The following is a 22660-nucleotide window of genomic DNA, read 5'->3' as shown; positions in this document are numbered from 1 at the left end:
TGAGGAGTTATGGTCATGTATGGCACATTCTTAAATTATACTTGTGTGCCTTCGTTTGGTTGGAAATATTTTTAAAAGTATATTCCAAACCAAATACCCAGGACATTTCCTCCAGAAGCATTGTGATAGCTGTTCTCCCCTCCAAAACATCCACAAGACTTATGAGTCGTCCATGGAACGGCCGCACAGCATTGATGAGCACTTCCATTAGAAAAAGATTCAAAAAGGATTTGATTACAAGTGAGACGTTATTGTTTCATTTCCTTGTTTCATTTTTGTCTATCCCTGGGTTTTCCCTTTAAAAATAAAAGGTTCCTTTAAAAGATGCCTTTACAGATTAAAGAATGAATATTCCCTGAATTTCATTTGGGGGTTACTCATGGAAGTGCCTACAAAGATTACAGAAAGGGGGACTTTTCAAAGGAATCAGGCTGTCGGGGTCTTACGTGGAGGTCTTAGGACCCAAGAGGAGCCCCGGGAACAAAGAGTAAATTGTTATGTACCTGTTGTGTAACCATTGGTCGGATATTAAAAACAGGGCCTGAAAACCCCCAAGGAATGGTTTTTGTGGGTGACATGCTCGGGGGGCCTTGTGGGGAAGGGAAGCTCTTATGAGGCTGCCGGCCCAGTGAGCATTTTTGAAGGGGTAACTTGTGGGGTTTCTTGGGTGGGGGAGCAGTTTGTGGGTTTTGATGCTTTTGAAAAGCCCTCCAAATGTCACAGCATCCGGGGGGCCCTGAAATGGTGGGTAAGTGAGCTTGGTGGCTTGGTGGCCTCTTGCTGAGGCCGAGGCGGTCCCTGTTCCGCCCTTACAATGCTTGAGAGCCTGTGGGCAGATGTTGCAGGGGGGCTGCTGGGTGTCTTTGCTCCCTAGTGGCTGTGCTCCCCTGGACCGGGGGTGACCACGGCCACCGCCACCGAGGGCAGCTGTGCCCCCTCCGGGGCCCAAGTGGGGCCGGGGGCCGGGGCAGCCCCTGGCCGTGGGACCTGCACCGTCCAGGGCCCAAAGCTCCTGCTCACCCCTTGGGAGTCCCTAGAGACCAGGTGGCCTTGCCCGGGCCACAGCCGCGCTGCCCACGGGGCCGGACTCGTCCTTTCTGTCGACCGGGCTAGTTAGCGCCGTCCCAGCGGGGCTGCTGGCGCTTGGCCTTGTGGCTGCAGGGAGTCAGCTCGCACGACCCCTCCTCCCGGGAAATTTTTCACGTGACGTGATTCTCAGTGTCATGCCCCTTATTCTTCGACTCAACGATAATGCTCAGGTTTTTACAGTTTGACGTAGCTTTTGTTTGTTCTAAATGCTCCTTAGCGACTGCCTTGGCTACGGTGCCATATCACACTAACGTGAGAGGACGCCGGCAGGGCGCTCAGGCTCCAGGCCCAGCGGTGGACGCTTCTCTCACACGGGGAGGTGGCCAAGGATGTCTCGGGATAAGAACTTGAGGCTTTTAATTATCATGTATCTTAATCTCATTTTTAAATACTGGTGTCTTATCTTAACTTTCCTCATCGTTCTTCAATCCTATTTAAACATATACTTAAAAATTAACGTATTGTTGGGGATCCCTGGGTGGCTCAGTAGTGGAGAGTCTGCCTTCGGCCCAGGGCGTGACCCCGGGGTCCCGGGATCGAGTCCCGCGTCGGGCTCCTGCATGGAGCCTGCTTCTCCCTCTGCCTGTGTCTCTGCCTCTCTCTGTGTCTCTCATGAATAAATAAATAAATAAATAAATAAAATCTTTTAAAAAAATTAATGTATTGTTTTTTGATTTCATTGTCAAATCATCCTCGTTCGCTGGCAGTCTAATTTTTAGTTAGCTTACATTACCTTTCTTTTCACATAGCAAAGCTTTACCTGTGATTTTTTTTCAGTGTCTGCTCCTCCCGAACCCCTTTTCTCTGGCAGAGCCTGGCATTCGGGTGTGAAGTCTGGCTTTTCTGTGGTAATAGAATCCATCTTGCGCTTCCTGAAGGTCATCAAAATATACCATTAGGCCTCGGATTCTTTCTCCACCCCAGGTCTTCTACATTTAATACAAGTGCATTTTCAGAGAACGTCTTAATTCTTTCAAGTGTGGACGCTGCGAGGTGTAGGGACGCACGAGTGTGGCATTGCCGGGTGCACACGGCCCACGGCCCACGGCCCACGGCCCACGGCGGGGTCCCGGCCCAGGCTGACCGCGGGGAGCCGCCTGTCAGTGACATGACGGCCTCTACGGAAAGCAGAGGATTTTTCTTCCCGGTCTCCAGGGCCGCCCTAATGAAGCGGTTCTGGATCTTCCCCTGCTCTCTAGGACAACTTTCTACAAAGTACAAATTTGGAGCGGATTTAAATGCAGTGAACTGAGAAAGCAGCCGCTGCGATCCCTGCAGCAAGCCACGCGGGTTAGCGGACCACCCGGGGGGCCTCTCCTCCTGCCACGCCTGGGGGACGCGCCCGGGGAATCCGTGACACAGCTCACGCCGCTTGACGTGGGACTCCAAAGGCAATTTCTACTACAGTGACAGTTTGTGGGGCAAAATGCTTTTCTGTAAGTTACGGAGCAGAATGCCAAGGGAAACAAGATCAATCCCTCCTTCCCCGTACACTTGATTATATTTTGGAAGGAGAAGGTAAATTAATGAAACAGCATAGCGGGTCTCGGAGTTGCAGATTCTGGACAAATTACTTCTGTAAAGCTATGAAAGACACATGAGATATTTTTGAAGACCCTCAAAATCTTCTCGAAAACAATAATATCATTAATGATTCAGATCTATTAATTACTCTAGAAGTAATGTATTAAAAATGGGGGTACATTGTATACTGGAAAGTATCACTATCTAGTTAGAATTTTACTCACAGAAAATCATGTTGTATAAATATACATAAAAATACTATAGTAAACTGCAAGCATCTTTGCAGTTCCTGTAAAGAAAAAAAGGCTTAATACTTGAATAATTCCTCAATTCCCATATATGAGAGAAACCCATGAGGTTTATTTTTCCAATCTCAAAGTGTTATTTTATCTGGCATTCTAACTACATCTAAAACAAATGTAAGGAATACTGTTTTATCTTACGTCCCCTAATGAAAAACAGATCTTTATATGATTAATATTATTTAGAGTCCATAATAAAAGCTCCTGAATGTGTACTTGCATAAGGGGCACAACAGGGGAAGTTACAGGACCAGGACTTTAGGTGAAGGAAGACAAAGCAAACGAAAGAGGTCCCACAAATTCACGGATTTGGAGAGCACAGGAGGAGTAGGAAAAAGGGGAAAGGGGATGGTTTTAACTTAAGTGTTAGAAATAAAGGACCTCAAAAGAGCTGTCCTGCGCTCTCTCGCGCTCTCTCTCTCTCTCTCTATTTATATATAAGCTTTATAGACAGTTCAGATGAACCAGGTTTAGAGGCAGGAATGAATATTTAGAGAGGAGCAGAGGGAAGCAGGGAGCCAAGCCGGCTGGTGCCGGGAAGAGGGAAGAGGGTGCGGGGTGACTGGAGCCAAGGGCTTGTTAGGCAGCGAGGGGGTAAGAGTGGATCTTCCCAATTTCAGACTAAAAAATGGGAGGAAGGGAGGGAGGGAGGGAGGGAGGGAGGAGGGACTGGCGAGCAGAGCGAGCAGAGCGGCAGGTGGGTGGTCGGGGGCTGGAGAGAGACTAAAGGCACCGGGGCCTGGAGCTCCTGACGGTTGGGCCTTCGTCGGGCCACCCAGGCTTCGTGGGAGCCCGAGGCCACAGCGGCCCCTCTCCCGGCAGCCTCCCTGCCACCGGGGCCCCCAAAGGGGGACGTAGGCCATCGACCGTGACTTCGAGACAAGCTAAGCCTTTCCAGGTCCGGGAAGCTTTATTTTGTTCTGCCTTCACACTGGGGACACGCTTAATACTTAGGAAGACCTTGGACCATCGGGGCCCGTGTTGGAGGGAAGCGCTACGGGGCCGCCTCGGACTCTGTTCTCAGCCTGACCCAGAGCAAGCCCCGGGAAGAGGCCAGGGAGGGGGGGTCCTGAGCCAGCTTCCCGCCCGGCCAGCCCACCCCCCACATGCATCCCGTGGCCCCACGTCACCAGTCAGAGCAGCAAACGCTGGACGCGACGCGGAAACCCGGGTAATGAATCTGTGGCCGGGAGACCTTGGCCAAGCTCAACACTTGCAGGTTTGAGAGGGGGTGGCCACCCTTAGGGCCGCTGAAGGTAGCTCTTACGCTTCTACAAAATAAAAATTCATGTGGAAAAAGAAAACACCATAAAGTTTATTCCCCCCTCCGGGTCTGCAAGAGGTGGTTCGGAGGGGGGCAGATCTTTTCCCAGCCCATCCTCCCGGGCACACTTCCCCCAGCTGCCCTATAGTGGTGTTTGGGGTGACACCGAGTAGGTAGGTCAGGAACGAGGTCTGCTCGCATTTCGGTTTGTACTGTTCAAGGTGCAGTACGTGCACCAGTAGGATCAGCATCACGTGGGGACTTGTTCAAAGTGTAGATGCTTGGTCCCCGTCCTACAGCTGCTGATTAGAGCTGCGCGGTCAAAGACCCCCCCAGCAGGGCCCTGGGATGTTGCATTTTGTTGTAATACTTCCTGGGGCTCATAGGGAAAATTCACACCTTGAAGTTAAAATTTCTTCAGAAGAAAATGGACAGCTCTGGTCTAAGAACTCCTGGGATGGGCAACGGGGACTTAGGAAGACATTTTAGCTTGTGGATTAGCTTTAGCTAATTTTAGCTCATTTAGCTTTAGATTATTTTCTCTTCCCCCGGTCTGGTGATTTCAAAGACTAGAGAGTGGAGGGAAAGGTCTGTTCTTCTTAGGACAGAGTGGCCAACTGGAGAAGAGGGCGTCTCCCAGAAGCTGGGTTATGTTGGAGCAACATCCCAGCGGAGGGTCTGCTGGAGTTCTGGAAATGAGACCCTGTGCCTCATGCAGAGGGATCTCGTGATACCAGCATTAGCAGGCGTGGTGGCATAGAGGCCCAATGACAAAGGAGCCTGTGCGACAGCTCTTGGGACACTCTCAGAGCAAACCTGCGGAAACAGAGCTCTAAGGCAGGCTGGGTGCTGCAAGCACTGCAGGTGAATGTCATACCTACAGGCCTGGGATACCCAGACCTGCCTTCATACCTGCTGGCCTGTCTAGTTTTCACAACTTTCCTCACCCCTACTCTGCTGACCTATACAACTCTAACGGACTGCCTGGTTTTCCTATACCTCACACTATCCTACCTTCTCCCTCGGCCCTGGCATTATAATATATAGAAATCAATGGGATTTGAAAGGCAGGAAATACAATTTCACAGTTAAGGGTATTGCAAAAACACATCTTATTAATACTGATTCTTCCTCTATTTCCCCTACAATATGATAAACCAGCACTTATGAAACCATCAAAAACTGAAGAAAATAGAAATCCCACGTAAAAGTTCTGAAAGGGAGAGCTGGGCCTTACCCTTCTCTGGTATGAATTTGGGAAAGTGAGGCAAATCTCAGTTAGCGGTCCAGTCAACTGATTTGGCCATCTTGACTTTTCTTTGAGGGTTATAATTCTATGACTCTCATGGAGCAGAGACTGTGTCACCAGGAGGGTTCAGTGGCAAATATATTGGATTATTAGTAAAGACAGCTGGCTTTGTTAACTTGGGCAAGTTACTTAACTTCTCCAGGCCCCCACTTCTTCATCCATAAAATGAAGGAATTGGACTCTGAGCTTAAATAATATTTAGTAGTCTTTAAAGTCTATCCCAGACATAAATATTGCTGATGTTGTAAAATTCAATTTTGTCTGTTCTCCTGCATTACCTCACATTCTAGTCGAGTTTCCTTGCACAGAATGCTGATAAACATTACTGGATGCCTCTTAGACCATGTTTCCAAAGCTGTGTCTTGGCATTGCTTTCTTGAGACACTCCTGCCTGACTTTGTATGACTCCAGTCTTTCAGCAACGCAATTCTGGAACAAGCAGTACTCAGCTGGTGAAGGATGAGGCTGGACATCATCCTGAAACCAAATAGACTCATCTAAATAGCCAACCTCTATTGGCAAACCGGCCCAATTCCATAGTTCTCAAACTAAAATAAAAATTCATTTCACCTCCTTTTCCAGCTTCAAGTCCTGGGACCACGTTCATGCTGATGAATAAGGCGAAACCAGAAAACAACAACTTTAATGAAAAACTTGCTTTACGTAATGGCTTATTTTCTGCCAGATTTTATGTCATATACTTTAAAGTATCTTTTTTTTTGTTATCTTAGCAACCCCGCGAAGTAAGTATTCTCATTCCCATTTTACAGGTGAAGATATGGTCTCAGAGAAATTTGATGACTTGTCAAAGATCACAAGACTAGCAAATGATAGAATCAGTTAGAAGCCAGGTCAGTCGGATGCTCTATTCCACCACATCACTCTGCTTCCCAGATTTTAGATATTGACTAACAAACATGTGATATTAGAATGCAGAAGCATAATAGCAGAGACATTCGAATAAAAAGAACGCTCTTCCATATAAATATGGCCCTTCTCTTCAGTACACCTAGATGCGGCCCACACAGTTGCCAAAGATTACTTAGCAGTCTCTAATTTCAACCCTTCCCTCTCCAGCTTATGTTTCTTGCTGGCAGAATGATAGGATCTAGGAATAGAATCTCCTCAGTTGGGTGAATTTAAGCTGTTCCTCAGTGATGGTCACCACTTAACATCACCACAACAAAAACACATACCCCGGGGAGTTGCTAGACAATTGTTTACCCTAAATTCTAAGTGAAAAAAAAAAAAAAGATGTTTTAGCGAACCCACTAGTCCCTGGTTGTTGTGGCGGTGGTGGTGGTTGAGTCAAAGAACATAGTCACATAAAAAACATTTTGTTGAACCAGTTGCATTTCTTGGATATTTAGGATGATGATCCTGATTGTATAAGGACCCTTGGTTGGGCTATAAATACGATTTGCTCAGACACGAATTAACCTAGATCCAAGAGATAAAGACTGTATGGCTGCCAAATTCAGAATCATCTCGGGGGTATAGAAAACAGGTATTAGAGAGGCCAGAAGACTTTAAAGATACCAGTGTCCAGGGGCTGGACAAAAATTAAGAACAGAGAAGTCAGCAGAGGTAGGGGAAGGCAAACAGAGACCAGACAATCAGAATGAGGATTAGGATGGATATTTCCAGATAATGGCAGAGATGGTAGGAAATGTAGGAAGGAGCTTTTTCTAGGGCAGGAACTATAGGAACTCAGTAAGACTGAAGATATTTTGTAAGGCTGAGAACATATATTGAAATATCATCACTGGCAAGGTCCCGTGACAAAATCTTCAGGTAGCCTTGGATCTCAGTGCCATTTGGGCTGCTCGGAACAGATACCATAAAGGCACGTAGTGCCAGTTAGGCGTGAGCATAATACAAGTGCTACTGTGATGTACCGATGGTTTTAATTATTATAATGTCTCATATCACATACCTCGCAAACAAGAAACACAGTGTATACCTGCTTCTTTTGCCATCGTCTAAAAAGTTTATAAGTTGGATGCTGTTATTGTCACATAACATGAGCATTACCATTGTGTTCCATTGTTCCTGCTTATACTGCTTGCGTCAGTTGTCACTCATTCCAGTCCTCATTCATTCATTCACCGAGCACTTATTTCCAGCACTTTGTGCCAGGAAATCCGTAAGTTGCTGGAAGAAGACAGAGGAGCAAGGGAAAGGCCCCATTGTCAAAGAATTCTATTCGGTGGAATAAAAAGAGTCTCAAACCCCAAACCCAAGTACAGTGTGATGATGGGAAGGCAGAGGCAGGTTTGCAGTCAGCCGGAACTTTACGGAATTATTGCTAGGAAGCCCTGAAGGCCCAGCTGAGATCAGAGACCATGACTTTGTAATGGTCTCAACTCATTCTACTCCTAGAGAAAAATCCCAAAACATATCAATCCAGGTAAAGCAGCAAGGAATTTCATCGGATTTGCTAGAGACCTAGAGATTTGCCAGGTTGTAGCACAGGAGAAAAGAAGGGGGTTGAGAGATTCAGGGTATTTTTTCAGAAAGAGCTCAATCTAAACCATCTAGTGAAGAAGGAAAACTAAAATGACTGGGGAGAATTTGTAGGTTAGAAGAAGGATCGAGGAAACCAGAGCTCTCAATGAGATTTTAAGGGCAGGAAAAGAGGGGGATGGTGAATTAGGCATTTTGGTTCAGTAAATCGATCAGCCAATGGTTAGGGTGTGCACATAACTCGTTGCTCAAAGCCGTGAAGGGGGTCTTATTAATAAGACTCTAGGCAGCAGGTGTGTGCTGGGCTGAGCCGAGGAGGCGGGGCTGCCCTGCGGACAATCCCCGGGCCTGGCGCTGTTAGGCAATGGGAATCTGGAGGGAAACAGGCAGGCGTGGGGCCTGTCTTCGTGGAGTCCACTTCCTACAGGAATGACAAATGTTGAACAAAAAACTCTCTCTGCGCCCAGTGCTGCTAAACAGGGAGGCGAGAGAGCCACAGGGTTATTAGAGAGGAAATGACGTCCCCCTCCCGGCCGGCAAAGTGACCCCCTGGAGAGGACGTGCCAACCGGCACCGCAAAGGGGAGCAGGTGTGAGGGGAGACTGGGTGTGTGAATTATATAAATTCTAATATATATTTTTTCAAATTCTTAGGGGTTTTTTTTTTTTTCTCATTGCTTTCTTCCTTTATGGTTTACATTCCCTCCTTCATCCCTTTGAACATTTTGAACATGCTTTGTAAACATTCCACTCAGGTTTTTCAACTCTTTCAAGCCGGGCCTCCTGCTTCCTCCGTCTGCTGATCCTCATGCATAGTACTTGACGTGCAATGGGTTAGAAATTTGGAGAAGAATTTAGTCATTAGAAGAGAGTTCTCTGCAGGGAAGCGGTTTAATTAATTAATTAATTTATTTATTTTTATTAATTTTTTTTTTTTTTTTTTAGGGAAGTGGTTTAAAGTGCTTTTGTCTCAACTTGAGCAAAAGAATCGGACGCCTTTTTAGGTTGGTTTCTCAGGTCAGCCTCCTCCACTCAGGCCGCGTGATTCAGACGCCACGTCCGGGCACGGCACAGGCCTGGGGGTTTGAGTTCTTGCAGGTGGCGGCTCCTCCGTGACCCTGGGATACTCTCAACCTTGTTGATTATTTGGGCTGATGGGCAGGGTTCCCTTAGGCTTCATTTCAAAGTCAGTACAACCTTTTGTGACCCCAGGGTTATCTAAATAGCTCAAACTTTCCTCTTAGGAGGTCCCAGAACCTGGAACCTTCTTCCAGGGCAGTTGTTAGAACCATTTCCAGCTCGTAAGGCGTATGTCTGGTTCCAATAGTTCTACGAGCTGTGTGGGGCATAAGATGCCATGTAGCGCTCGGACCCGGAGTTCCCGCTTTCCTTCTGATACCTGGGGACTTTCTTTCTTGGTTTTAAGCCCAGCCACATAAAGAAGTTTCAAGGGATATTTTATTCCATGCTTAGAGCAATGAGCATGCAATAACATGCTTAGCTCATGTTATAACATGATAAATAGGGGAAACTTTTATTTTTTTTTAATATTTTATTTATTTATTCATGAGGGACAGAGAAAGAGAGAGGTAGGCAGGGACAGAAGGAAGAGGGTCCAAGTGGAGCAGGGAGCACGATGTGGGACTCGATCCCAGGACCCTGAGATCACAGCCTGAGCTGAAGGCAGATGCTTAACTGACTGAGCCACACAGGTGTCCTGGGAAACTGTTTTAAAAACATATTTATTCATTCAAAAATATGTATAGAGCACCTGTGATGTTCTAAGTATTATAGGACCGAAGGATAGAAGGTAAAGGTAGAGGGGCATGAGGTAAGGTTAAAGAGTGAGATGGAGTGTGAAAATCATGTTACGATTCTGGATTTTTGGGGACTTCTGGGTGGCTCAGTGGATGAGCACCTGCCTTTGGCTCAGGGCGTGACCCCGGGGTCCCGGGATTGAGTCCCACGTCGGGTTCCCTGCGTGGAGCCTGCTTCTCCCTCCGCCTGTGTCTCTGCCTCTCTCTCTCTCTCTGTTTCTCTCATGAATAAATAAAATCTTTTAAAACATAACAATCTGGATTTTTTTTTCTTCAGAGCAAATGAACAGCTACTGAAAAATTTAAAGTTTGCATTTTAAAAATGCAGAGTGAAGAACGGGTCAGAGTCCAACAAGAGTAGATGTGAGGGGAAGCGTGTGGTAGTCTAGCCGGTGATGATGGTCACTTGAATCAGAGAGGGAGGATACATAAAAGTGAAAGGACTCGAGATATTTAGGTAATGAACTGAGGTAATACTTGTGTCCATACTTCACCAGGGAAGGGATAGGGATGATTCAAAGGTTGGGGCACCCAGGTGGCTTGATAGGTTACGCGTCTGGATCTTGATTTTGGCTCAGGTCATGATCTCAGAGTTGTGCGATCAAGCCCCACCTGGGGCTCCCTGCTGGGTGTGGAGCCCGCTGAGGATTCTCTCCCTTTGCCTCTCCCTCACCTCCATCCCTGCTCATGAGCGCTCTCTCTTAAAAAAACAACAAAAAAAAGATTACTCCCAGATGCTTGGCCTGAGTATCTGAGTGGCTGTTGATACCATTTATGAAGTACTACAGAAGGAGCAAACTCGATGGGAAATCTCCCAAGTCCAGTTTTGGGCACGTTGAGTTTAAGGCAGCAGAGAGCCCAGTGAAGAGATATCAGGTAAGCCTCGGGCTACCTGGGTTGGGGCTCAGAGCGTTAAGTCTGAACTAGAAATAAGAAGAAGACTGAATTGTTTAGAGTAGGTGAGATTTTCTGAATAGAGAGGATAGAGCGGAAGAAAAAGAGGGTTTGTTATCCACCCTACGGGATTCCCTCACTTGATGGTTGGGTAGAGGTAAGGAGCCAAGAAAAGCATAGGTGGAGGGAAGTGTTACACTTAAGTGTTACCTTCTTTTCTCTTTAATAAGGGACAGATTTGTCCTGCTCATTTGGGGAATATAAAAAAAAGTGAAAGGGAATAAAGAGGAAAGGAGAAAAGTTGAGTGGGAAATATCAGAAAGGGAGACAGAACATGAGAGACTCCTAACTCTGGGAAACGAACTAGGGGAGGTGGAAGGGGAAGTGGGCGTGGGGTGGAGGTGATGGGGTGATGGGCACCGAGGGGGGCACTTGATGGGATGAGCACTGGGTGTTATTCTATATGTTGGCAAACTGAACTCAAATAAAAAATAAATTTAAAAATAATAATAATAATAAAGGGACGGATTTGAGAATAGTTACCTGCTGCTGGGAACACCACCAAGGAGAAAGACTGGAGTTATTATAGAGACGAAGGACATTTGCCAACATAAGATTCCTGAGAAGTTGGAAGAGGATGAGGATGGAGAGCAGATGGGAAAGGACGGGAAGGATACAGATGCAGGTAAGTGTGTGAAGCTGATTTTTGAAAGGTTGTGACGTCATTTTCTGGTAGGTGGAGGGCTAGAGGCTGGAGGGGTTGGAGTTTAAGTTAGAATGGACCGTAAAGACACAATAGGATTGCCAAGCAACATTGACAGCTCAGAAGCCTGCCATTTTGTATGATTTTCGTCTATCAGTGTTCTGGAGCCTGAGTCCAAACATAGAGGTGGGTACCTGGATTCATGCAGCTTGGGCTTTGCCAGACACGTGCTACGAGCGGACAATGAGTCGACGTAAGTTAGAATATTGACAGGCAAGTGGCCGAGATGATGGGTTATGGAGTATAGACCGAATAGGGGAGGACACTAACCATAGGGAGGCAGAGACGAGAGGAAGATGGTGGAAGAGTGCTATGGTCTGAAGGTTTGCGTAGCCCCAAAATTCATAGGTTGAAATCCTAACCTCCCAAGATGATGGTATTAGGAAGTAGGGCCATAGGGGGTGCTCTTGCCAGGAGGGTGGAATCCTCATGAGTGGAATGAGTTCCCTTATAAAAAGAGGCTCCAGAAACGTCCCTAGGGCCCTTCTGCCCCGTAAGGATGCAGAAAGAACACGTGGGCCGTAAGCCCAGAGGACTGCTCTCACGCAACTGTGTGGGCACCCAGATCTCACACCTGTAGCTTCCGGAACTGAACAACTTTCTGTTCATAAGTTACCCAGGTGTGTAGTATTTTAGAGCAGCCCAGATGGACTAAAACAAATGATCAGAGGCCTGCAAGCTCCAAGTGGAGTGGTGAGTGATCCAGGTGAGTCAACCAAAATGACCAGAGTCTAAAAAACTAAGAATGTGAAGTTTGGAGAAGTGGTTTCAGAGGTGGAACACTTTCCAGTCATGACTTCCAGAGCCTGACCCTGGCAATGGTAGCTCTATCGGGTCGGGATAATGTAAACTATTCTGCGTTAAAAGGTGAATGCCAATCTCAAGCAAAAATATAAAAACGAAGCCTTATCTATCACTCATGCTTTTTTTTTTTTTTTTAAATCCTGCCATTTCAACACGCAGCTTCCGGGTTTCTATGGCGGGGGAACCGAGACAGCACCAAGTTCTTAAATGCCTTGGTCTGGAAGCAAAATGTGTGACTTCAGTTCATGATCCTTTGTCCAGAAGTAGTGAGATGGCTTTCTCATTTGCAAAGGGGCTGGGAAATTTGAAGTAGCACATGGATATTAGTGAGTAATTAATGTCTCTTCACAGCAGCTGAGATGGATGGGAGAAAGAAGACTGTGGAAGGTCATCCTCCATGATCGCCAGAGTTGTAGTAGAAAGGAGAACCGGGGCTTCTGCCCTGGGTGCAGGAGCAAGTGTCCAGGAGAAGGCACTGGGGATCAGTAGGACAATCTATCAGTTGGGCAATAGGAATCCAGCTGTTCCAGTGGACACCGGGGGAACAAGGACTATTGCCCAATAAAGTCTTGTGGGGAAATGAGAAGGCCGTAGAGCTGGTCCTCATAAACACATGCTGTTTTTTCTTTTTCTTTTTCTTTTTTTTTTGTGATAGGAAATGACTTTTTGAATATTAATTGATATTTTTCCTGGTATTTCTTTCTTGTCTTTTGCATTTACTCTTGTGAATAGCTACTTTTTGCTCGTTACTCGGAAAGCCTTGCCTAGCCATAGGCGGCTGTGAAGATAGACGAGGGCCGTGCACCATGAAAGGTTGGTCATCTTTAGAAATCTGGAAAAGGGCAAAGAGATGCATTCTTCCTGAGAGTCCCCAGAGGAAATACAGCCCCACTAACACTCTGATTTTATCCCAGTGAGACCCGTTTCAGGCTTTTGAACCCTAGAACTGTAGGATAAATTTGAATTGTTTTAAGCTACTAAATTAGTGGTGATGTGTTAGAGCAGCAATAGGAAACTAATACGAAAGCAAAGAAAAAGTTTTGAGAATCAGATTTTTTTTCTTTTTAAGGGACGCTCTTCTCCCAGCAGAGAGCTCTACGGTTGGTATTGTGCCAGGCGCTGAGGACACACCTGTGACAGCCAGAGCTCCGGCCTCCCAGGAGCCTGTGGGGTGACCACCTGACCATACGCAGGCAATTAGATTCCAGCTCGCTAAGTACCATCCAAGAGAAGCCCCCCGCGGGGGGACGTGGGCCGGGACACTGGTGGAAACCGCTCACGCACCTTTCCCTGAAGGCCACCTTCTGCCACCCCCCGCTGCCCCCTCCTGCCCCCACGTTCCTGCCGAGCCCAGGAATTCCCCAAGTGCAAACACACGGACCGCCGGGCTCGGAACCTGTTTAACGGCCTCAACTACACAGAGGGCCAAGCTTGACCTTTAAATCACAGGAAGCCTATCCCCCAAAGACTGAGCAAAAATGAAGGGATCACATAAAATAAAAACGTCCCCCAGAATGAAATGAAATTATGGATGAAGAAAGGAAAACGTGCAGAGAAAACATTATCCTATTCAGGCAGCAGCCAAAATAAATTCTGGGGCCCAGAGTACAGATCTTTATAGCCTTAAACAGAACACTCTGGTCTCCAACCTGCGCTCTAAGGCATCCAAGAATATTTGCTTTCTGATTCTTTCTGATTCACATGTATTATTATCATTTTAGCTTAGAAATTTTTTTTTAAGACAGTGAACAGTCATCTATTGCCCCGATGAGCAAATCTGTACCATCTAAGCACTTCCTACCTGTGGCTTGACGTTTCCGTAGAGGTGTGGTCCAGAGGACATCATCTTTATGAATATTAGGAATTATTATAGTCCTAAAGACAAAAACCTGACAAGATAGCACTTCCAGTACATTTCTTTTGCTTCTGGCTAGAAGCCCAACATAACAAGCCCTCTCCTCTGATGTAGTACAAAACTGTGCCCAGATCAGATGAATAATGTTCTTAAAAGACGATCACCCTGGAAATGGGGGGAAACAGGCACTTGTGAGTACCTCTGCTGCACATCTCCATCAACACATCTTTCTGAAGGATCACTTGGAAAAATGACTCAAATTCTTAAAGATGTATTATTAAAAATGTGTCTTTTTAAAAAAAGACATACATATGTGTCTACAAAAAGGACTTACTACCAAGGATGTGTTTTGAAATGTTATTATGACAGAAATTTGAAAGGACCTAGATGTCCTACAATAGAATATGAACTAAATCGTCAAATATGACATAATAGCATATAATCATCGAACAATAATGTATAAAAATACTTAGTGACTTGGGAAAACAGTCACATGGCAGTCACTTTGTTTACTGAGTATATAAGCTGAAATGTTAACAGTAATTATTCTTCAATGAAGAGATGATGAGTGATTTTTTAAGTCTGTGCTTTCTATATTTCATAAATTCTCCATGATGAATATGCATTACTTTGTATTCAGCTTCTGTCAGGTATTAAAAACTATCCTAGAAACCCAGAATTTTAAGCATATTTATATTTGTATCTATGAGATTTATATCAAAGCTTATAAAAAATTATAAGAACACCTTTTGGCAACTTATTTATATTTGCATTTATCGTTAGAATCATGAAATTTCATATTTGAAAGGGATCACGGAGATATTCTGGTACAAACTCTAGATCCAAAGTTTGGCCTCTAGAAATTTAAGAGACATAACCTACATCATTGAATAGGCTTTTTAAATCACTCATATGAATTATGACCTCTTTTAGTCCTTAAAATGGTTCCACTTGGGCCACTTGTGATTTTTTGTTTATTTTTTTTATTTTTTGTTTAAATAAAAGAGGATAAACTCTACTAGTTTGATAAAAATAAATTATCTTTTACTTTAAGAAACACAGGAAACAGTTTTTTTTTTTTTTTAACCTTTAAATGTAGGTCACTTGTAACATATTTCAGTGCGGCTTAAAATTCCTTTGAATTACTTTCAAGATATCATGGTGTTAAGACAGACTTTCTGAAATAAATCCACACGTGAGATGTCAAACTGGAAATTCTGGTAAGATTTCCTTTGGTCTTTCAGAGTGAAGCTGAAAATTAATTTCTGTTTCTGTCCCCAAATGCAAACATGGACCATTGACTGATTGATTTACAAGGCATTTAAAAATTTTATTTTTATTTTTTTATTTTATTCATTTATTTTTAAATTTATTTTTAAATGCAGTGTATCGTTGAACTTTCATAGGCATTTCCAATTCTTGGTAATACTAAGCAAAAATTCAATTCTCAAATTGTGTAGGTGGTTCATCTACTAATGTGGTAGCAACAAAGCAGTAAAAATACCAAAGTCTTTCATAGAGGATACACCTCCAACTTTTGTTGTTTTTTTATTACCTGCTAAGTGCCAGGTATTGCGCCAGGCGCTGAGGACACACCTGTGACAGCCAGAGCTCCGGCCTCCCAGGAGCCTGTGGGGTGACCACCTGACCATACGCAGGCAATTGGATTCCAGCTCGCTAAGTACCATCCAAGAGAAGCCCCCCGCGGGGGGACGTGGGCCGGGACACTGGTGGAAACCGCTCACGCACCTTTCCCTGAAGGCCACCTTCTGCCTGTGCGTGGCAGCCCTGTGTGGGGCGTGTACCCCCACATCGCCGCGGGTGAGGCATCCCTGGGCCACGGGCTGCGCACCTGTCCAGGCCGGGATGCGCCTCAAGGGCAATTTGATCAGTCAGGTGTGGCGGTGGAGTCGGTCCAGTTGCGTGAGATCAGAACGGAGGTGGTGATGGAGGCCACGTCCGAGGAAAGTAGGCTGCCCTGCAGAAGTTGGGGTGAGGGGCGCCATCCACTTGGGAAGGTTTTGCTTCCCAGGTGCTCACCACTGTGGCTGGCAAGGGGGCGCCCGCTATCGCGGGGGCCTTAATTCTGGCAAAGGGTTCCTTAGGGACTGACGGCTGGCTGCCCCAACGGCAAGCAGTCCAAGGCCACACGGGAGCTTTGGGGACCGCGGCTCCGAGCCACATACCACTGCTTTCACTGCAGGTGTCGCCTGCCCACCCTGGTCAACTGCAGAAGGCCCACCACCCGCCTAGTCCAGGACTTCAGGATGGCAGTGCTGGAAATGGCAGCAGCAGCGAGGACTGCCACCGAGACGGGCAAGCTCAAGCTCAAAGGGACGGGGATGTGCAAGGGGGGAAGGGGAGGATGAGATTAAATGGGCCACCATACCCCTGCTAAGAGTTGCTTTAGTTTAAGTAGTGCCAAGACACGGACGCCACGTGCATCAGGCCAAAGGACCAGAGACGCTGCCCCACGGGGTATAAAAAGTGAACTTTCTTTGATTCCTGACATGCTGTTAGGTTTTGTATAAACTTACGGAGTTTGGGAGCCTTTTGAGGCACACTAAGTCCCTGCGGAGTAGTCCTAAATAGAACCACAGTTCTAAAAAGCCCTAAGAATTAGGGTTTAAGACTAAGGACTTAATCCCAAAGCTGAGGATTCTGGGGGAATACCAGGACCTTCTGGGAGTAACAGTGACTTTTCTGGATAGCTACCTTCTAGCATCATGGGCACTTAGCTCTTCAAGTCATATGTAGAGTCACTATGTTTTCAGAGCAAAAATGTAGTATGTAATCTGACAATAGGATGCTTGAAATTAGAACTGTCATCGAAATCCCTACCCTTCTCTCGGATGTGTAAACTAGTCCCTTTATGATTTCGTATACACAGCAAAATAACTATGGAGGAGCATAAGCAATTAATAGAAGTTTAGAGTTCTTGGGGATGGGTGGGTTCTAAGGAAGCTAACACATTTTTTAGGTGTTCATAAATTTAAAAAAAAACCACACCAACCCCCCCCAAAAAGACAGCCCTTCAGGATACGGTTGAATTTTGTGTTTTGTTTTTATATAATATATTTAAGGAAATAGACAATATTTTATATTCGTTACAACTCTCAGAGGTGAAAAAAAATCTAATTTAGTTCATTAGATAAAACAAATTCTCCTAAAGGACTCCAGAGTCATTGGGGATAAATGATCTGCAAGGACAGGAAAAAAATAAAGAGAACAGGAGAACATTTGCAGTATGTTTTCTAAGTACATTTTGAAATGAATTCAGATAACATCTGGGGACAGGGAGGCTCTATGTAGTCTCAAACAGAAAACCAACACAAAGGGTGGATATAAACCTTAAACTACCACATAAAAGACTCAGATTTAGGGCCTAATGTGGCTATAGTGACCCCTGCTGGAGCCTTTTAAAAAAAATTCAAGAAGCCAAATCAGGACTGTGTAAGAATAAACACAGTTTTACTAGAATAATTTTATACAAAAGCTAGGAGCAGTTTAGAGAATATGCAGAGTTATCTCTTTAATTCATAATCTATAACCCACAAAGTAAGGAGGGCAAGCAAAACCTCAAGAACTTATACTGCTTTTAAAATAAATTCTTCATTTGATTTGGTCAACAGGGACTCCATTTTGCTGAAAAGAAAAATCTCAAATTATACAAACACGACAGTTTTTTTTTTCCCTCTCTGGCTTTTAAGTTTATATAACTTCACATCAGACACAAATTTATTTTTGGAATGTGAAGTTGTCTGCCCTCACTAGGTGACCTGTGTTCCCCATCTCTGCTTTTTTGATCTTTCTGAAATACTCATTTGGGTTTGAGTATGCTTTTTGTGTCCTTCCCTATTCTTTGCCTCTAAAAACTCTTGATAATGTACTAATAAAAAGATAATATACAAAAGAAAAATGGCAATGGTTATTATACCAGCATTTTCTGGAAAAGCCTGGCTGGTTCTTACCTTTGGGGCAGTGAGTTCACTCTCTCTTGAGTGCCCTTTGCTGCTTTTTCTTTCTTCTACCAGTTTCTCTCCTTCTCTACTCCATAAATCAGAGCTCCCCCAGGACATGGTGACCATGAGGTTTGTGCATTCATTCTCCTGTCCCTATACTAGAAGGGAAAACCCTGGTCCCGCTTATAATCTTAGGCAGTTATGGAGCTTTTGGCAAAGACACTTTATTCCTTCTAGATTTTGGTTGTGTTAACTTTCAAATGTGTATAATAGTGTTACCTCTAGTTATATCACAGTGTTTTAGCGAGAAGTGGATAAAATATTCAAAAGAGCTTTGAAAAACAAAGAATTATGTACAGGATAATCTCTTTTCTCTTTTCCTTTTCTTCCCTGAGGTATTCTAGGATTTGAATCTAGTTATGGAATGGGCCTGGGTCTGGATGCAGTGAGAGGGAGTAGAGATTGACCTTAAGGAGATTCATCACCCTCTGGCAAATTGACAATGTCAGATAAGATTGTTTATTAGTTCTTTGTAATTTGTTTTCCTCTCCAACTATTCCAGCAGGTAGCCAGATTATTTTCTATTTCTTTGCTTCTAGAATTTATTTATTTTATTTATTTATTTATTTATTTATTTATTTATTTATTTACTAGAATGTGTGCGAGTGAGGGGAGAGGCAGAGGAAGATGGAGAGGCAGAGAATCTCAGACTCTGTGCCAAGCATGGAGCTCCATGTGGGGCTCCATCTCACCATCCTGAGATCAAGACCTGAACTGAAACCAAGAGTCAGATGCTTAACCAACTGAGCCACCCAGGCGCCCCACTTCTGGAATTTTTTTGCATGGGGAAATCTATCTGAGGTTTCAAAAATTCTTCTTATCTTTTATAGTAAAGATTATGTTAGGAGTCTTAGAGAAGGAAAGAAGAGAAGAGCTTCAAGGAAAGAGTCCAAGATAGAAGTTTGAAGATAAAACAAGATTGAAGTTTGTCCCAATCAGACTAGAAAGATTGTGGAGGTTTATCAGTTTCATGACCAATAGGGACACTGTAGAGCCCTACTCTGCACCTATGGGAAGATGGCAAGACCTCAGGGAGGAAGACTTTGTGACATACGTGTTAAAACCGGACTGTCCACTTTGCGTGGCAAAGACAGAAACAAAAGTGGAGATCTATATTGATTCCTGGGCAAGTGGCTTGTTGGACAGGAAGGCTTGAAAACACAGGGGGCTTGAAAAAAACAAGTCAGAAGCTTGAACAAATGGGATTGGCAGATTGGTTAAAAGGAGATCTTAAATATTAGTTTCCAAAGCAAGAATACTTCTCTAAGAAATACCAGAGGGCTCCATCAAATGGGATTTGAGATGGCTACATTAGGCACTTTGGGTTCTGTGTAACACTGAGCCAACAAGCAAAGAAGGGGATTACTGTATTGGCTGGGGCAACTGATCCTAATTATAAAGTAGAAAAAGAGTTAGTACTATACAGCAGAGGGGAAGAACTATGTGTGAAAGTCCCGGGATTCTCTGGGCAACTGTCCATGTCCATGGTAAAAGCTACTAGAAGATTAGAGCAAATCCAAGCCAAGCAAAGAACCACTAATGGTTCAGATATTTCAGGAATGAAAGTTTGGACCACCAAAATTGATAAATAATCACAACTAGCTGAAGTGTCAGCTGACAGTGGGAAGAGTATAAGGGTAGTGGAGGAAAGGGAGTGGCAAATACTATACTCCCTGGGGGAGCTGATTCTAATTATAAAGTAGAATCAACTATATAGAAATGAGGACTGTAATCATGCATATTTTTCAGTTTTTATCTTTTTCCTTTTCTTCACTCAGGTATTCTAGGATTTGAATCTAATTATGGAATGGGCCTGGGTCTGGATGCAATGAGAGGTAGTAGGGATTGACCTTAAGGAGATTCATCACCCTCTAGCAAATTGACCACCTCAGGTAATATAAGAGGTGATCAGGCAAAGAGAAAGATTGTCAGAGAGAGGAAGAAAGACTGTTTCTATGACTCAGTGAGATTTGCAGACTCAAGGTAGCTAGATTAGAACTACCAGTAAGTACCATGAGAACCTACTCAAGTATTTCCATTTTGGTGATCCCATTCTCCCAGATGCCTCCAAAGTCTGTGCTGTGATGCATAAAGCTGCAAAAATCATATACAGGTTTGATTTTTGGTAACTCAGATCCACTGATTCAAGAAATAAGGCCTTATTTTAAGGTAGGTAAAGAAGCTTTCCGATTCTCTGACAGTGCCTTGAACTAATAAGTTTGTCATTTTCTTTATATAAGTTTTTGAATGCAATCAGAACCCCCGCCCACCCTGCCCTCAAATTCATAATTTCAACCACGATACTTTACTAAGAGATGCTTACTTTCCTAAAGTCTTGTCATTGAAAGGCACTTGACTCCAGGAAATGATAAATAATGATTGGAGGAACATTTTGTCACTGCATGGTACGGACTTTCAGTGTCCTGCTTTTCCACTGACAGTGTGAGGTCATTACTCATTCAGATCTAATGTATGTATATGTTAATGTCCACTGTATAATAGGTTGCTTGAGAAGAAGGGAGACACAAGTGAAGAAAAGAAGTAGCCCTTGACCTCAAGTATATTGTGACCTTAGAATCAATAGCTAAGAGAGTTCTGCTAAACTCCAGAGAGCACACAGCATTCTTTGAGCTGCCTCATTCTTTTTTCATTAGATGGGCAGTGGGGGCTATACTTGTTAAGCCAAGTCAAAGAGGAAAGAAAGAAGGTATTTCTTAGAGTCTCAAGTAATGACACCATATTTCTCATAGAAATAATGTTACAAATAAAAAAAACTAAAAAAATAAATAAAAATGAAAAAATAAAAATAAATAAAAAACCCCCAAAAAACAAACAAAAACAAATAAAAAAAATGATGACTATACTCCCACACTAATTACTCAAAACCTATTTAACACAAAGGTTTATTGACATATAGTCCATTTGAATATAAAATACAGTAGATTTCTGTATTATGAGTAGGCTTTACTTTAAATAATGAAGAAACTTAATAATCACCCAGACATTGTTTCTGTTACAAAATACATCCTTCCCCTTAAACCCCTTAGGTTTAAAGGAAACACACCTCAACATAATAAAGGCCATATATGAAAAACCCACAGCTAACTTCATACTCAATGGCGAAAAGTTGAGAGCTTTCCCCCTAAGATCAGGAACAAGATAAGGACAGTCACTCTCACCACTTTTATTCAATATATTACTGGAAGTCCTAGCCACAGCAATCAGACAAGAAAAAGGAATAAATGGCATCTAAACTGGTACAGAAGTAAAACTTTCACTATTTGCAGCTTCCACAATATATAGAAAACTCTAAAGACTCCACCAAGAAACTACTAGAACTGATAAATGAATTCAGTAAAGTTCCAGGATAAAATACCAGGACACAGAAATTTGTTGCATTTCCATACTCTAATAATGAAGTAACAGAAAGAGAAATTATGAAAATAATCCCATTTACCTTTGCACCAAAAATAATAAAATATCTAGGAATAAACTTAACCAGAGGTTAAAGACCTATACTTTGAAAACTATAAAACATTGACGAAAGAAATTAAAGACGACACAAACAAAGGGAGAGATATTCCATGATAATGGACTGGGAGAACAAATACTGTTAAAATGTCCATGGTACCTAAGGCATCTATACTCAATGCAATCCCCATCAAAAATTCTAATAGCATTTTTTACAGAACTGGAATAATCCTAAGAATTGAATGAAACCATAAAGACCCCAGCTGCCAAAGCAATCTTGAAAAAGTAGAACAAAACTGATTTCAAGATATACCACAAAGCTGTAGTAATCAAAACAGTATGGTACTGGTCTAAAAATAGACACACAGGGCAATGGAACAGGAAAGAAGGCACAGAAATAAACCCACATTTACATGGTCAATTGACCTATGACAAAGGAGATGAGTATATGCAATGGGAAAAAGTCTCTTCCACAAATGGCACTGGGAAAACTGCAGCTATGTGCAAAAGAATGAAAAATAGATCCCTTTCTTACACGTATACAAAAATAAACTCAAGGGGCCCCTGGGTGGCTCAGACGAAGCGTCTGTTCGTCTGTTCGGCTCAGGTCATAATCCTGGAGTCCTGGGACTTAGCCGGTGTCAGGTTCCCTGCTCAGTGGGGAGCCTGCTTCTCCCTCTCCCTCTGCCCCTCCCTGCTTGGGTTTTTTCTCTCTCTCTTGTTCACTCTCTTTCTTCTCAAATAAAGAAGTTTAATATATTTTTAAAAACCTCAAAATGGATTAAACTCAAAATGAGACCTGAATCCATCAAAATGGACTAAAACTCAAAATGAGACCTGAAACCATCAAAATCCTAAAAGACAGCACAGGCAGTAATTCCTCTGATGTCAGCAACAGCAACACTTTTCTAGATATGTATTCTGAGGCAAGGAAAACAAGCAAAAATAAACTTTCGGGACCAAATATGAAACTTCTGCACAGCCAAAGAAATAATTAATAAGATTAATGATTAATTAATAAACCTAAGAGACAATCTATGGGATGGAAGAAGATATTTGCAAATGACAAATCCAATAAACG

The 22660-nt window shown here is 43.7% G+C and overlaps 1 protein-coding gene across 34 annotated transcripts in view; it reads right to left on the bottom strand.

Annotated features, from left to right (window-relative positions):
* C37H2orf88 (chromosome 37 C2orf88 homolog) overlaps positions 1-22660 on the bottom strand; it is a 228880-nt gene that overhangs the window by 62976 nt on the left and 143244 nt on the right. For all 34 annotated transcript variants that reach the window (XR_005385035.1, XR_005385032.1, XR_005385039.1 and 31 more), the window contains 3 exons: positions 14033-14251; positions 5767-5965; positions 1850-1961 (listed from right to left, as the gene is read on the bottom strand). The gene's annotated coding sequence lies outside the window, so the exon portion shown is untranslated. The remainder of the gene's footprint in view (positions 1-1849; positions 1962-5766; positions 5966-14032; positions 14252-22660) is intronic.

The sequence above is a fragment of the Canis lupus genome, chromosome 37 (genome assembly GCF_011100685.1).
Source record: "Canis lupus familiaris isolate Mischka breed German Shepherd chromosome 37, alternate assembly UU_Cfam_GSD_1.0, whole genome shotgun sequence".
In the NCBI taxonomy this organism is placed as follows: Eukaryota; Metazoa; Chordata; class Mammalia; order Carnivora; family Canidae; genus Canis; species Canis lupus.
This window is presented reverse-complemented; position numbering and strand designations above follow the sequence as displayed.